We start from the raw sequence: 17400 nt of genomic DNA on the forward strand, positions 1-17400 counted from the left end.
TATGCGATCTCCAGTCTTTATCATACAAAAATAACTGGGTTGATCATAAACAAGTCACATAATCGATCATCTTGGTTTAAGGTTATAGCGTGCAATGACTATATTTGGGAGATTGATAAACATACTGAAACAATAAAAACATTCAACATTTAAAACATTAAAAAATAAAAAGTGTATTCCGATTATCAGCTCTTCATTAAGATCTCATGATCACAGCTGTGATTGTACAGGCGATCGCCTCATTCAGATAATGTTGCACAATTAAAATGAAAAATGACACACACGGTTTAATGTAAGTCTAAATGAATTATTATTATTAAATAAACTCATTTAAAGATTGACGTTTATTGTAAGTTTCAAATAAGTGTCCTTTCTTTTCTTGTCTAAACTGCGTCTGGACATTATTTTCTTACAGCCACATGGGGAGACTGGGCGGGGGGGTTATATGACGTCCACCTGTGAATGCGCACACACACACACACACACACACACACACACACACACACACACACACACACACACAATGCTGTACTGCATTTATATTACACTGACTCCCTCCGAACCAGGACTGATCGGATAACATTCCGATTAGAATCGCGTTTACACTCGTCTTTTCAATGTGTATGTGGACAACATCCGAATACAGATCGCATGTTAATGCCAAGTGTAAACGCAGCCTAAGGATGCTAGGATGCAAGGGAAGGCTGCAAGGAAAGAAAAAGAGGACGGAGACATCGAATGAAAGCTTTTTTATACATTGGAATACTTGATCACTCGAGCGTCACTTTACTGCGTCATCAGCAGCGCTCAAAGGATCTGCCCTTATGCTGTTGAAGTTTGGCTATTTATGAAATTCATAATAAATAATAATAAAGCTAGATACCCTGTTGAAATATGTGAGATGTGTGGTTTATATAAACTGCAAACGTAAAGTATAGGGATATTGAGAAGCACCCCATAGTGTGAGAAGAGGTGGAGCCAGAGGCTGTCTAGGGGGAGGAGCTGGGATGTAAGACCCCCTACTGGTCTTACATCCTAAGACCAGTAGCAGGCTCCATTGTATTGGTTACTACAAACTCCCGAACTGCATTCTACAAAAATCTAACCGCAGTCTATAAGCTACCACGAGCTAATTTTAGCTAACGTTAGCTAGCATGTTAACCTCATGGTTGGTTTCGGGGGGGATGTAAAAAAAATGTGTATTGTGATTGTCAAAAATTAACTAAACAGAATTTCATTAGGTTTAGTGACAACATGTTACAATGTTTACATGGTACAATTTCTGGTAAGCTACGGTTTTGTATTATTGATTGACTCACTTAACAAATTTCACGATTTCAATTCAATTCAATTCTTGTGATTTGATAATATTGACTCATTTGGATCAATATTATAAGATAGGAATACATTTTTCTCAAGAAAAAAACCCCTCACCTAATGCTATATCGAGCTACTCTTTGCATTAAGATTTTTTATGAATACGGGCCCTGGAGTTCATGCATCTTCTTATGCTCATACGTATAATTGAGAGGATATCTCCATCTCTCATCTCTAGCTCACAGCTGTTGTCTGTTGCTGGGGAGCAGTTAATTATGTTTTGCCCAAGTGGTCAATTGACCATCAGAGAAGGAACACAATTCCAGAAGGGGGAGCCATCTTTATATTTTGTAAAAGATTATTAAAAGGCAACTTGCACTGATGAAGGATTACCTCAAGACTAAAACAACAAGCATGCACATCTGAGAGGAATAACCATTGAAGGATAACAAATTTTAGGAATCTTTTTCAGATATGCTTTCTTACCTAAACATCACATTGAAGAATACTGATTTTAGCATTTGAGGCATAGATGAAGATTAAGTCAAGCAATTCAAGAGTCTGACATTAGCTTTTGTCTTTATGCACTTCCTGACCATTAAGCTCAAGGTACAGCGGTGCCTTTGTCTCTATGGAAACTGGAAAAGGACTGCAGATATACAAACCATAAGCAAGCAGCTGATTCATTTTGACATCTCAATCTTCACTTCATTCCATTCGGCATGTCATGCACGTTTACGGCTTAAGCAGTTTGGGTATTGACAACATGCCTATTGCTATGGGTACCAGCAACATACTTGATTAGGTCATCTGGTTAAGGGCAACATGCTGTTATATTTGTAGGGGCCTGCAAATGTATATTAAAAAAGAAAAAGGAAAAAAAGGGGGTCTGCTGTTTTTCTCCCTCTGGAAAGAACACCCCTTTGCTGCTATATCTGTAGGGGCCTGGTTTTCAATGCGTAAGGTCTGTTTGCCATTAACTATGGAGCAAGAATCCCCATAAGGAACCATACCACCAAAGATAAATTGTGTTTAATAAACTCAAGTAACTTGCCAAAGTGGCCGTGTCTGAAATCGAGCACAGCGTTAGTTCAGACAGGCCACGTAGGAATAGGCTGTGGTCAGCTGTCAAATCGCTCCAACCACTACCATTCTCCTATTAGACCGGGAGGATATATACGTGGCATTACTGCTTAGATTAGCCTAGTGCTATCCCAGATAACATTAGGGAACAAGCTATACTGTCTATGGGAACAAGCCAAAGTTTTTTCAAAATCTTGCCGTCATGTAGAATAGCAAGGAGGGACAACGACTGAAGACATTATTTACTTGCATGGTGTTAGTAGTCCTAATCAGAGCTGTAGAGATGCACACACTGCACAGGCACAATGGCGCTTTTGCTGGCATCTGCTGACAGAACGTGATATTTGCCTGTGCTAAAATGCAACTAATAAGCGATGCAAATTGTCAGAAAGAAAAAGAGAGATCGATGTCCCTATCGCTGTGTTTGTGCGGGCTATACCATCCAATGGAATCAGCAGTGGAGAGTATGTGCTGCCATGCGGTAAACGTGTTTTGGAGTTTAGTGGAGCAGCTCAACCCACGACTGGCAAATCTGACGTGCCTCATGAAGCATCCTGGTTTTGACGCATGCTGCCTGAACCCGTTTGTTTTGCCAATAGCTTCCTCGCGTTTAAACCCCATATTGAACCGACGCATGTCTCCAGGTTCATAGTTGTCTGCAGTGAAGTGTTCGTCGCATATGACGGCTGACTTAGTCACAGAGGCAGCAGTAAAATCTGCCCGCTTCGTAGTCACAAACCTCCCCCAGGCACAAATCAGCCGTTTGTCCTTGGGGAACTTGTGGAGCCTCTCCCCCGTTTTTGATGTATTCATACATCCCACACAATAGTTAACCATTTTTGCTGGCTAGGTCTCCAATAACTGCTAGCCTACTTGCCATTAGACTAACGGTAACTCTAGGCTTGGTGTCCCTCTTATGACGCCACGTGCAGCCTAGTGGAAGGGAGGGGGAGGGCTTAAAACCACTGTAAAAAGTACCAACTTTTCATATTATATTCAGAATTTTGGTATAAAAACACATACAAAACAATGCTGGGCGGTTCTTATCTTTATATTTAATAAGCACATTATATTATCTTCATGAAAAATTTAACCTGAAATTTACACTTTAAGAAATATGATAAAATAAACTGTAAAATGTCTACTATTTATGTGTCCATTTACAATCGAATCAAAACATTGTGCTTTTGTAAAATAAAGAAAATAAACAGGGAGTGCTTTCTGCCTCTCCGTCTCGTGCTCGTGTTCTCGATGTCGCTGCGCAGGTCCCCGAGATCCTGAACGGTGACGAGCGCGTCGGAGCTGTCGTGCTGCACGCGGGGGTGAACGACATCAGGCTGCGGCAGACGGAGGTTCTGAAGAGGGACTACAGGAGCCTGATCGAGACGGTACGCAGAACATCGCCTGAAGCAAAGATCGTCGTGTCTGGACCGCTTCCCACGTACCGACAAGGACAAGAAAGGTTCAGTAGATTGTTTGCACTAAATGAATGGTTGATGTCATGGTGTAATGAACAGAGACTGCTCTTTGTAAATAATTGGAATCTGTTTTGGGAGCGACCTAGGCTCTACCGTGCTGATGGCCTGCACCCCAGCAGAATCGGAGCGGCTGTTCTGTCGGACAACATCTCCAAGACGTTACACACCATATGACTAGTAAGTCAAAGTCCAAATCACATTCTTTGCTGTCCCAAATTAATTGATATAAGTACCAGTGTAGAACACTTTATAGAAACTGTGTCTATTCCTCGTTTAGTGAGGCCAAACAATACATCTACTGTAGGATCTAAGAAAAATCTAATTGTGATTAAACCAGAAAATCTCAATATTAGTGAACAAAAACAATTTCTAAAGCTAGGTCTTCTAAACATTAGATCGCTTACACCTAAGGCGGTTATTGTAAATGAAATGGTCACTGATAACAGCTTCGATGTACTTTGCCTTACTGAAACCTGGCTTAAATCGAATGATTATTCCGGTCTTAATGAGTCCACTCCACCAGGATATGGTTATAAGCATGAGCCCCGTCTGATTGGTCGTGGCGGCAGTGTTGCAACAATCTATAGAGATATTCTTAATGTTACTCAGAAAACAGGCCACAGGTTTAATTCGTTTGAAGTACTTGTGCTAAATGTTACGCTCCTAGATGTAAGAAAAAAATCCCTATTATCTCTAGCCTTGGCTACTGTATATAGACCGCCAGGGCCTTACGCTGATTTCCTAAAAGAGTTTGCAGATTTTCTCTCAGATCTATTGGTCAATGCCGATAAGGCAATAATTGTTGGAGATTTCAACATACACGTTGATAACACAAATGATGCGTTAGGAGCTGCGTTTACAGATTTATTAAACTCCTTTGGGGTCAAGCAAAACGTTAGTGGTCCCACTCATCGTCTTAATCATACACTCGATTTAATTATATCATATGGAACCGATCCAACCGATATAGATATTATACCGCAAAGTGATGATGTCAGTGACCACTTCCTGGTAACTTGCATACTAAGTACGGCTGAAATGTGTCATGTTGCGCCGCGTTATCGACCAGGCAGAACATTCTTGAATAGCTTACCTGATCTATCTCAGCTTCTCAGTGAACCCAAACTAACAGATGAGCTAGAGGAAATGACTAGCAGTATGAGCACCATTTTCTCTAGTACATTAGAAATTGTTGCACCAATTAGATTAAAAAAGGTTAGAGAGAAAAGTAAAGCACCATGGTACAACAGTGCTACGCATGTTATCAAGAGAGAAACTCGTAACTTACAGCGCAAATGGAAACAAACTAATTTAGAGGTCTTTAGAATCGCGTGGAAAGACAGTATGTCACGTTATAAAAAGGCTCTAAAAGCAGCCAGGGCTGAGCATCTCCACAAACTAATAGAAAATAACCAAAATAATCCAAGGTTTTTATTTAACACCGTGGCTAGACTAACAAATAAACAGACATCACCTGAACAAAATATTCCGTTACATTTTAATAGTAATGATTTCATGAATTTCTTCACTGAGAAAATAGAAAGCATCAGAAACACAATTGTAAATGTACAATCTTTGACAGCGTCTTATGATCCATCCATCCATCCATCTTCTTCCGCTTATCCGGGGCCGGGTCGCGGGGGCAGCAGTCTAAGCAGAGATGCCCAGACTTCCTTCTCCCTAGCCACTTCCTCCAGCTCTTCCGGGGGGACACCGAGGCGTTCGCAGGCCAGCCGGGAGACATAGTCTCTCCAGCGTGTCCTAGGTCTTCCCCGGGGTCTCCTCCCGGTGGGACGTACCCGGAACACCTTCCCAGGAAGGCGTCTAGGAGGCATCCGGAACAGATGCCCGAGCCACCTCAGCTGACCCCTCTCGATGTGGAGGAGCAGCGGCTCTACTCTGAGCTCCTCCCGAGTGACCGAGCTCCTCACCCTATCTCTAAGGGATCGCCCAGCCACTCTGCGGAGAAAGCTCATTTCGGCCGCCTGTATCCGGGATCTTGTTCTTTCGGTCATGACCCAAAGCTCATGACCATAGGTGAGAGTAGGAACGTAGATTGACCGGTAAATCGAGTGCTTCGCCTTGCGGCTCAGCTCTTTCTTCACCACGACAGACCGGTACATCGACCGCATTACTGCAGAAGCTGCACCGATTCGTCTGTCAATCTCCCGTTCCATCCTTCCCTCACTCGTGAACAAGACCCCAAGATACTTGAACTCCTCCACTTGAGGCAGGAACTCTCCACCAACCTGAAGTGGGCAAGCCACCTTTTTCAGACTGAGGACCATGGCCTCGGATTTGGAGGTGCTGATTCTCATCCCAGCCGCTTCACACTCGGCTGCAAACCGTCCCAGTGCATGCTGAAGGTCCTGGTCTGAAGGGGCCAACACGACAACATCATCCGCAAAGAGCAGAGACGAAATCGTGTGGTCCCCGAACCCGACACCCTCCGGCCCCTGGCCGCGCCTAGAAATTCTGTCCATAAAAATTATGAACAGAACCGGCGACAAAGGGCAGCCCTGCCGAAGTCCAACATGCACCGGGAAGAAGTCTGACTTACTGCCGGCAATGCGAACCAAGCTCCTGCTCCGGTCGTATAGGGACCGGACAGCCCTTAGCAAAGGACCCCCGGACCCCGTACTCCCGGAGCTCCCTCCACAGGCCGCCACGAGGGACACAGTCGAATGCCTTCTCCAAATCCACAAAGCACATGTGGCCACGGCCCGGCCCGGCACGGCACTGTTCCTCATGAATCCGAGGTTCTACTATGATTCTTATGATTCAACCCTAAATTATCGCCCCTCAAGAACAATTACAGCGCTTTACAACTATAGGACAGGAAGAGCTAAATAAACTTATCACTGCATCTAAACCAACAACATGTTTATTAGATCCAATACCCACTAAACTACTGAAAGAAGTGTTACCTGTAGTGGAAGAGCCTCTTCTCAATATTACTATCTTTAGGTCACGTTCCAAAAACGTTCAAGCTGGCAGTTATAAAACGTCAGTAAATTATGGAGTGCCGCAAGGATCTGTGTTAGGCCCTCTGCTATTCTCAATTTATATGCTGTCACTTAGTAATATTATAAGAAAATATGGAATAAGTTTCCACTGTTATGCTGATGACACTCAATTTTATATTTCATCACGACCAGATGATAACACTAAATTATCTAAATTGACAGAGTGTGTTAAAGATATAAAATATTGGATGACAGGTAATTTTCTTCTATTACAGGGTTCCCGCGGGGTCTTAAAAAGCCTTAAAAGCATTGAATTTATTCTTTTGGAAATAATACCTTAAAAAGACTTGAATTTTGATGTCTGGGTCTTAAAAATTTTGCTTTATGTAACTTCTCCGTATTGTATTTTTCACAGACGGTAGCCTACCATTTCGGTACTAAAAAAATTAAATGGTTACGGTACCAGCTTTTTTTTTTTCCGGTGGTACCGAAGTATCGGGTTAATGATGCACTGTCCGAAAGGTGCACAGTTGCGTCCTCTTCATAAACACACGGCGACCGGCAGCGCTCCTAATGTGGTGGCTCTGAATCCACTTGTTGACAAGAAAAGAGCCGTTCATATAGCGCGTTTTTGGCGAGTGCAAATTCGTTTTCCAGGCACGCCTCTGTTCATGGTTGCATAGCAACGACAGACGCAACGGGAAAGCACGCGCTTGTGGAAAGGAGAAAGCGGTGAAAACTGCGCTCTCCATGTTGACGACGAGGAAGTATCATCAAATAATTAATTGATTTCTAGCCCTTGCATTAGCTTTACTACTAGATACTAGATATATTCATTGAGATGAGAAATAAAAAGCCGCCCTGTACAGCTATGATCAGCTGTTCGGCCGAGCTTTCCATGTTGTTACGGAAAGGCCGCTGGTTTTTGTCACATGACCTGGATGCTTCTATTATAAGCCGCGCGCCTACATTTGAAATAACGAATTTGCACGCGCATAAAACGCGATATGTGAACGGCCCCTAAAGTGGTATTGTGTGCGGTTGTATCAAGTTAAAAAGGCCTTTGAAAGTTAAATATGAACGCAGTTTTGGATTAAATAAAAGGACAGTCAAGTCAAATAAAACACGTTTTATCTCCTGTTTAGTTGGTAACACTACAATAAGATACCATTCATTAACATTACTCAATGCCTTATCTAACATCAACACATTGAGTGAACAATATATTTTTACAACATTAATGTATGTTAGTGAATGTTATTTAATACAAACACTTGATTGTTCATGAACAGATAAAACTTTTGATGTAAAAAATGTATTAGTAGTCTATTTTTAAATTACCCCAAGGAGAATAATTGCTTCCGTATATAACTATTATTTATTGTTAGGTCATTTTATCTAATGTTATCTAACAAATGGATATACACTCTAATATAGGCTATGCAAATTTAATCTAAATTAAGCTTTGGTACAGAGAATCGTGGATTTTCACAGGTATTGGTACCGAATACTGACATTTTGGTACTGTGACAACAATCCCAGCATGGAATAAGTAGCTAGCTAATGTTAAAAAACAACTTAACATTGTTCGGCAAACTTTCTTGTGGCCTACTGAAATGTTTTTATTTTTCACACCTGCTTGGCTTCTTATCTTTTACCCATTCCACATTTGAAAAATAAATTAACACAAGTTCAAGGATTTTGTTTTTCTTTGCTGGTAGGGACGTGAAATAGGTATTAATTTTTTACATAAATGTTCTTAGAAAGGTCTTAAAAAGACCTGAATTTAACTTGAAGAAACCTGTAAGAACCCTGCTATTAAATTATTGGTCCCTGGTATTACTGATTGGTCAAAAAAACTGCCCACAAAACCTCTCACAATACAACCTCAATCTAGAAGGACGTCCTGTTACTTTATCCTCTACAGTAAAAGATCTGGGTGTTATACTAGACCGCAACTTTTCTTTTGAAAACCATATTTCAAATGTCACAAGAAATGCCTTGTGTCAAAGCGCAAGTATCTCTGTGGGCGGATCCCGGCGCTGTTGCTATTATACCGGCGGGATAAACGACTCTTGCGCCCGACGCAAATCTAACATGTGTTGGTCTGAAGTCGCTTCATTACTCATAGGTGTGGTTTGGGCGTAACGTGAAATAAACCAATCAGAGCGTCCTCTCACATTCCCTTTAAGAGCCGGCGCGCTTGTTCCAACGCGGATTGCTATTATAACGGCGGATTTGCCAGCGCACGCCAGGAGCGTTCACAGCCGAGGAGACCGACGTTCTCGTCAGGGCCGTAAAACACAGAGAAGTGACATTGGGGATGATGGAGAAACCCACAAATTAGCTTCAGTTAAACAGGCGTATAATTTGGGTAGTAAATGTGTAGCCTAATCTAGATTTATTTATTTTTAATCTAGATAGATCTTTTTTCACATCTTCACGGACACAACAATGATTTCCCTCGTGTGTTAATATTTTTCCTTGTAATAACGTATGATTTGCAAAAATGAAAACTGCTGCGTCTGTTTATAATTATTAGAGAATCAAAGTGGATGCGCGTTAACACACTGCATTATGGCCAAGCACGCGCCCTTAAAATACCATATCACTAACGCGCAACGCGCCACTGTCTTTAGACTGTTTTTTTCCTGGTCAGTGGCGCAATTGCTTTCTAAAACTGGAAAATAGCACCAGGGGAGTTTTGCGCCGGAACACACTCCTCTTTGCGCTGAACCGCCCCCGCAAGCGCAAGTTCATTCCCTAATTTACCGACGTGCGTCTGTGGAGGGAAAAGTCCGCTGTGCGCGGGTGCAAAATAGGAATGATACATGCGTCGGTGTACAAAGTCAATTGCGCTGGGTGCAAGATAGGGCCCGCTATCAGTTTCTGATGCAGAAAAGTTAGTTCATGCATTCATGACCTCGAGACTAGATTACTGTATTGCTCTATTAGCTGGTTGTCCTGCATCCTCCGTAAACAAGCTACAGTTAGTCCAAAATGCAGCCGCTAGAGTTCTTACTAGGTCAAGAAAATATGATCATATAACACCAATTTTATCATCTCTACACTGGTTACCTATTAAGTTCCGTATCAATTACAAAGTATTGCTACTGACCTATAAAGCCCTAAATGGTTTAGCTCCTGTGTATTTAAGAGATCTTCTATCGCCATATATTCCATCGCGCTCTTTAAGATCGCTAAATTCGAGGCTTCTGGTCGTACCTAGGATATCTAAGTCCACTAAAGGAGGGAGGGTGTTTTCACATCTAGCTCCTAAACTCTGGAATAGCCTTCCTGATATTGTCCGAGGTTCAGACTCGCTCTCCCAGTTTAAAACTAGATTAAAGACGCATCTCTTTAGCCAAGCATTCACATGATGCATCTCATACCTTTTATACTACAGTTAAATCAGATCAAATGCATTCATATTAAGAACAGCAGCTACGCTAATTATTTCCCATCTGCCTTTTTTGTTGTTATCTCGGGACGCCTGTCCCTATAACTCAAATAGAGTTCGTCAGCTCCAGTTATGTATCCAGCCTCTCATGGAGACTTCAGATGCCCCAACGCCTGTGATGAGACGACTCGACGCCTGTGAAGAGACGACCCAACGCCGGCGATATGTTATGCCCTAAATTAATACATGGTTAACTGATCTGTATTTTTCTATGTACATTTCTGAAATGCATTTTCTGTAAAGCTGCTTTGAAACAATATGTATTGTGAAAAGCGCTATACAAATAAATTTGAATTGAATTGAATGTTTCCAACTCAAACATTGAACCAATTCTGTAGAACGGCTCATATAGCCTATTTGAACAGGATTTGTTTCCAGGTATGACTATGTACCAAAAATGTGTTTTTGACTTTCATTTATATTTGGATTATATTGATTATATACGAACGAGACTGAGACTGCAGTGTATTCGAGCATAGCACGTGGAATCAGGGCAACACATTTGGAAATCCACTGTCTCCTCAAAAGAGTCCGTTTGCATGCAGCAGAAGGCCACCTTACGTGACACACACTCACAGTAAATCTGTGTTTAAAATTTAAATCAATGTATTGTTTTATGTGAATGATTAGGCAGGAGGATTTTCAGAACATTTTGAAGCAAAGACTTTAGGCGACAACATCCATTACTCAGAAGTCTTGTGGACACATATTTACTATGTGTTTTGTTGCCTTATTTCAGAAATGGAATTAAAAACAAATCCAATAACCATGCATAAACATTATTCTCTTAGTATTGCAAAAATTCAAACATGTACACGTTGCTCACATATTATGGTAGCCCTGTTTGTGATAAATAGTGTAATTACAGCTTTGCCATTAATGTTTATAAGCAACTGAAAAAAGCACAAATGTCAGGGCATGTCAGAACATCTCAAGGACCCCAAAAACACCTTAGACCCCAGAGGGTTATTCATCTGTATAATGAACCATACTGCCAAAGATAAATTGTGTTTAATAACCTCAAGTAACTTGCCAAAGTGGTCCTGTCTGAACTGCCTAACATGGCACTACTCACAACACTTTAGGCAATGGCCAAATGGTTAGCTCTGTTTAATGATTATAACACCTATGTCAATGTCTGTATATTTTTCAATAATATAATCTATTTTCTTTGCCTAAATATATTAGGTTCTTCATCCAAAGAATACTCCAACTGGTGCGTAACAAATTCCTTTCTCTGTTCTTTGGGGTATGCTCCGCCCTTGCCTTCCTCTTCGCTGCGAGTGTCTGCTAACCCTCCGGATTTAGATTACGGACGGGGCCTACGCCAAATAACTTATCATTTTATCCATTTGATACTAATTTGCATAAAACTGTTAAATAAATCTTATTCATATGTTATCTTGCCTCCTGAGTCTTTCTGGTAGAATTTCTAATTATTCGGATCAGTATTCTAAAGTGAGAAACATGATAACTCTCTAGTAATGACTGAAGTCACTGTAAGCTTTACTAGGTAGTAAGCTAGTAATTCCTTCTGACAGATTTTGTAATACTTGAGTCATTACTAGTGGGTTACTATGATCTTCAATTTAGAATGAATTGTATAGTCCTCTAGGTGGTATGAAAAAATAGTAGTTACTGATTAGCTAATAGTGAACTACCTCTTTCAACCAAGCACTATTACTTACTAATTCTTTAATTAGAGTTTCTTGTTAGTTAATAGTAGTTACTAGTGTTAATATTGTATCACTCATTTGTTCCTGTGTAGTTACTCAATAATGATGGAACAGTATTGTAAAATTACCAAATATTCAATTTCTGTATATTAAATAATAGTTAGCACAATTAAAATGTCAGTATAACAAAATAATTTTGAATACAGGTCTTTAAATGAAATATGGGCTCACAGAAGCTCAATGTTAGTAACATACTTACTTGGTCGACTGTAGACTGAGTCTCAAGAGCAGCTTCTTCTCGATCAAGTCTGAGAGATGATGCCTCTCTGACAGATTTCTGTCTTATATAAAGCTCCTGAAGAAACACACCCACAAGCCCCGATTAGACTAGTCCCTGCAATTGGCTAATGTTTTTTTCTAGTATTCAAGCAGAACCTGGGGGAAAGAATTATAGAAGTACATATACTATTACATTAGTAAAATGTGAAAAAAACTGCAAAAACAGTGTGTTTTGCTCACACTATTCATTGTTCAGAGTTAATTCTGTGTAAGGTAATTTTATCCATTTTTGTCAGCCATTCTGTTTTGTAACACACAATACAATGTTTTAAATGTCACTTTGAGCAAGAGACTGTAAAATATATCAAAAGTGGACAATTTAAGCAGCCAAGAATTCACTATTCACTATGTGTGTGTGTATGTGTGTGTGTGTGTGTGTGTGTGTGTGTGTGTGTGTGTGTGTGTGTGTGTGTGTGTGTGTGTGTGTGTGTGTGTGTGTGTGTGTGTGTGTGTGTGTGTGTGTGTGTGTGCGTGCGTGTGTTTTCACACAGGAAAAAGCCAAGTGGATGGGGAAAGTGGATTACGGTAGATCAAAATAAATACAGGAATTTGAGAAGAATTTCTTCTTCCCAAGAAGAATGTCAATCTTTGTAATGCTTATGCCAATCAAAGAGATTGTTAGGAAAGACTGCCTGTCTACAGATTCAGTGACTTTTGTTGTAACTAGATTGTAATTGGGAGGAATTATAACTACATCCAAATATTTGAAGCCATTGATTGCATTTATAAAGTGAAGGTGGATGATGCCTTTATTATTCATTTTATAGCCAGAGAACTTTACAAAACTATCAGTCAATTTGATCAATGCTGGAACAGATCTCTCAAGCTTTCTGAGAAAAAGAGTAGTATCATCTGCGTACAGTCTGATGGTTGTGATCTAATGTTTCTTAATGATAGGGTTACATCTGGCCATAATTACTAAAGACTCTAAAACTAAAATAAAGAGCGTTGATGACATGGCATCCCTTTCGTGTCTCTCTGTATATAATCAAAGTCTTTGATATTGTGTTGTTAGTTCTAACTACAGCTATTGATTTAAAATATACAAGTTTGAACCAATGTTGAAACTAATATCTAAAACCAAAACAAGACAGTGCTTCAGTCATATAGTCAAGTCACCTTTATTTCTATACAATACATGATATAAATACACACACATACATGTACTGTATATACATAAGATATGTTTACATGTACATGTATTTTTATATTTATATATCATTTATATGATTATATAAAAAAATATATAATGTGTTTTTAGAAATATATAATGTATGTGTATAATGTGTTATGTGTTTTTATAAATACATAATAATTATACACCACACACACACACACACACACACACACACACACACACACACACACGCGCACGCACATGCACGCACACACAAACTTTTATTTTGCATATGATTAATCACGAGTAATCATTTGATGGCCCTAATGTACACTTCTAAAGAAGGGGCTTGTGAGCAATATAAACCAGCTGAATGTAGTCTCTTAACTATTTAACTGAAGCTTAATGACTGGATATAAAGCAGAATCCAAACACCATTATATTGTTTTAATCATATCTTATAGCCTTCTAAGGAACTTAATAGAAACTTTATGACATGTTGCACACAAAAGCCCTATTCAGATAGGACCTGCTTTGCATTTGTAATTTGAATGCCAGGCCAGTAATAAAACTCATGATAAAACTCATGCATTTGAATGGCAATTTATTCGCAGTGGACAAATGAGTTTTGTGTGTGTCAGCGACCGAAAAACTCGATCACCTTTTAGCTTTAAATGAGACTGTGGACATGCAAGAGTGCTTTAACCCTCTGGGGTCTGAGGTGTTTTCTGGGTCCTGGAGGTGTTCTGAAATGCTCTGTGTGTTCGGTTCTTTAAGAATCTCCCCACCGAACGGGGCGTCAGGAGAGGACACGTTGTTTTAACTCGTTGTGGTTTTTTATTTGTACTGTCTCATTTTCCACAGACAGTTGTTTCATCCACAAATAGCAGGTTATAAACCTGTAGAAATAGAAAAGCTATGGTGTCAACAACAATATTGATAGTCACATAAATATATACCATATATTCTGAATAATATAAAAATATAAATACAAATATATTATAAATACCAATATAGTCAGTATTTCATATAATAAATATTATAATACACTTAGTGTTTAAACTAAGACTAAAATTACATGCATCTAAACACAGAAATGCAACAATCTCACACACACCAAATGTACATAAATGTCAATGTTACACATTAAACCAATAGCCCAAAACCACACAAAGCGTTCTCAGTGCATTGGCCCAAAGTGAAAACCAGCGAGTGTAGTTTTAAATAGCCACGCTGAGCATAGTAATCCGTTGCCAATGTAAAGCGATTAACTACATTACCCATCCAGCACCGCAAACAGGAAGTAACTCGTGTGAAAGTGAAACGCTCGAATTTCAAACACTTGCTGGAATATAGCCACGGATACTATCGCCGACAACGTTAAACATTACATCGCAAACAAATCAGCGTGACCAAAGTAACAGTTATCAAACATACATACAAACCGCGCACATACACAGCGGCAGCGCAGCGCAAACGACTTAACTTGAAGCTCAATGGATAGAAACAGCAAGCTTACCGGTGGCGCATCTCTCCTGACGAGACAACATGTCAAACCTAGTACTCGCTTCCGCTTATAGCCCGTGCTCATTCATTACTGGATTGAATACACCGGTTGGGGCTTCAGTCTGGTAAGTGAACCTCCCACCTATTATCCGCGTTAAGTTTATGCTGAACACCTGTGACGCAGTGAACGCAACACTGTGGTTAAAGGGGGATTTGGCAGGTGGGGGAACCCTCAAATGTTGTGTAGGGGCAACAGGGGAAAATGACTTACCGTGGGACAACATATTGAGTATTGTGGTATAGCAATACTTTTTGGGACAAGAGTGTCACTGTGGCACCAAGTACCACAACACTTATTTACTTGATATTTTAATGGGTTTTAGTTTTTGTCCATCTACACTGATATGATGAAGATACCATGTTAAAATTTCGGAACACTACAATATGGAACACAACCTTGTATTTCACAATGTAAATTCAAACATAAAAATGGGAAGTCCAAAACTGACGCAGGCAGTTTGCCTGCTAGATTTCTCTGAAATCTCTGAATCTCTGTCTGACACCAGAAAAGCTGATGAGTTCTCTTATCTCATCCTCTCCATAAAACACTGGCAACGGTGATGGCCAGGCTTCTGGCTCAAGAAAATTGATTTAGTCAAACATTGACTTTTCATTTTCAGTCACCATTCTTGAGTGCACACTTTCAGCCAGAGCTTCATAAAATTTCAAAAACATAAAAGTTTTACCTTAGGGTCATTTTGCAGTGTTACCCCATAATGTTCCAGTCTCCACTGCTTTAGCTGCCTGTCTGTAGTATGGTTCAGGGTTGTGTTGTCTGGCTAAAAAAGTATCAACTTCTCTCCCAACCAGGTGCACAGCTCGAGATAATGATATGTCCCTTGACTGCAAACTTTCAGATACATCTTTAAGCTCCTCGAAAGCATCATGGATGGAACCCGTGTTCTTTATAAAGTCCCCTGATGAGAGCTTTGTTGCAAGACCATGCATCTCTCATTTGCGTTCAGCATCATGACTGGCTTTGCAGAAAATGACCATAAAGCGCCTCATGCGTTGTCCACACTGCCTTCACTGTTCTGTGTGTGATGAGGCAACAGGCAATGGATAGCCTACGAAGTCTACCAAAAATTGTTGTTATGTGATGTTTTAATAAGGGATTGGACAATACACAGTTTAGTGTTTTAATATAACTGTAGTCTTTAGTGTTATTTAGTGGCCATGCCACGTAAATGGACAGTGCCAGCCAGTCCAGGCCATGGAACTGGGTAATTTGCCCTATGATGTACTACAGCATTAAAATGACTTATTTGGCCTGATGCAGAGCAGATTGCATTCTCCATTTTTACTGTTTACTGATTGCAGTTGATTTAAGCTGAAGTGACTCTTAGTACCACTTTTAAAATTCCATATTTTCACCATGATTAGGGGAATGAAATAGCCAGGTCATAAGCCAGAGAAGCATCAGTGGTTGCATCGCAGCCCAATATCAGCACCTCAGCCCAGCTCAGTCCAGCATCAGCACCACTGCACAGCTCAGCAGCCAAGCCCAGCCCTGCCTAGTCCATCCCTGCTCCGCCTAGCAGTAGCAGTAATAGCACAGCACAGGCCAGTAACAGCGTAGCCCAAAGCAGCATCAACATCACAGCCCAAAACAGTACCAGTAGCCTAGCCCAAAGCAGTAGCTTAGAACAGAATTTGCCAGATTTTTGAGGAATTTCTCAATATGAATATTTCAAACAAGCATACCCATTTATCTGTCTCTAACAATAAGTTAGGGTGTTCTGTTTGCAAAAGTCCCACATCACTTGGTGTTTACAGACAAGGATCTCAAAGGTACAATTTTCCAATTTCCCCATATGAAAGAACAAAAACTAAATAAATTACATCACTGCGGAAGAAAATACATGAACACAAGTCATCGCAAAGTCACATACAGGCAGTTGCAATACTGAAAAATAGATCAGAAAAGCAGTTAGACTCAAGTTTACTTGTGGCACAAGGGGAGATAACCTCCTCTACAATGTCAGTATTCAGAACAGCTTATTACATTGCAAAACGTAATAAACCCTTAACAGACCACCCCGAACTTCTTGACTTGCAAATGGGGTCAACATCAGCATAGTACTGTGTAACGGAGGCCAGCTAGTAGTCGCTGTGCGAGTAAACCTCAGACGCTAGGGGCTGCAGTCTTTAGCCTCCTTGTTAGAGTGCCTGACTCTCATGCCGGAGACCCGGGTTCGAGACCCGCACGGAGCGGGGTGAGTAGGACCCGGGTGTAGGGGTTACATTGGTGCCGTGAAGTTGTGATGCCGCTGTGTTGCTATGGGTCACGTCTTCAAACAAGTTGATGGAAATCACCGTGTTGCTGCTTAGGGATTGGAAGCGTCCGTCATCAGTTTAACAGCTCGTCCTTGGTTCACCGCCTTTCGTGATCAAGAGA

At 40.5% G+C, this 17400-nt stretch overlaps 1 protein-coding gene across 1 annotated transcript in view; it reads right to left on the bottom strand.

The window, feature by feature from the left end:
* The window catches only part of LOC307001474 (uncharacterized protein), a 33460-nt gene extending 21160 nt beyond the window's left edge, over window positions 1-12300 (bottom strand). The window contains exon 1 of the mRNA XM_079617989.1: window positions 12240-12300. The gene's annotated coding sequence lies outside the window, so the exon portion shown is untranslated. The remainder of the gene's footprint in view (window positions 1-12239) is intronic.
* Window positions 12301-17400: the final 5100 nt, after the last annotated feature.

Source organism: Phoxinus phoxinus (genome assembly GCF_949152265.1).
Source record: "Phoxinus phoxinus genome assembly, chromosome: 7".
Taxonomy (NCBI): domain Eukaryota; kingdom Metazoa; phylum Chordata; class Actinopteri; order Cypriniformes; family Leuciscidae; genus Phoxinus; species Phoxinus phoxinus.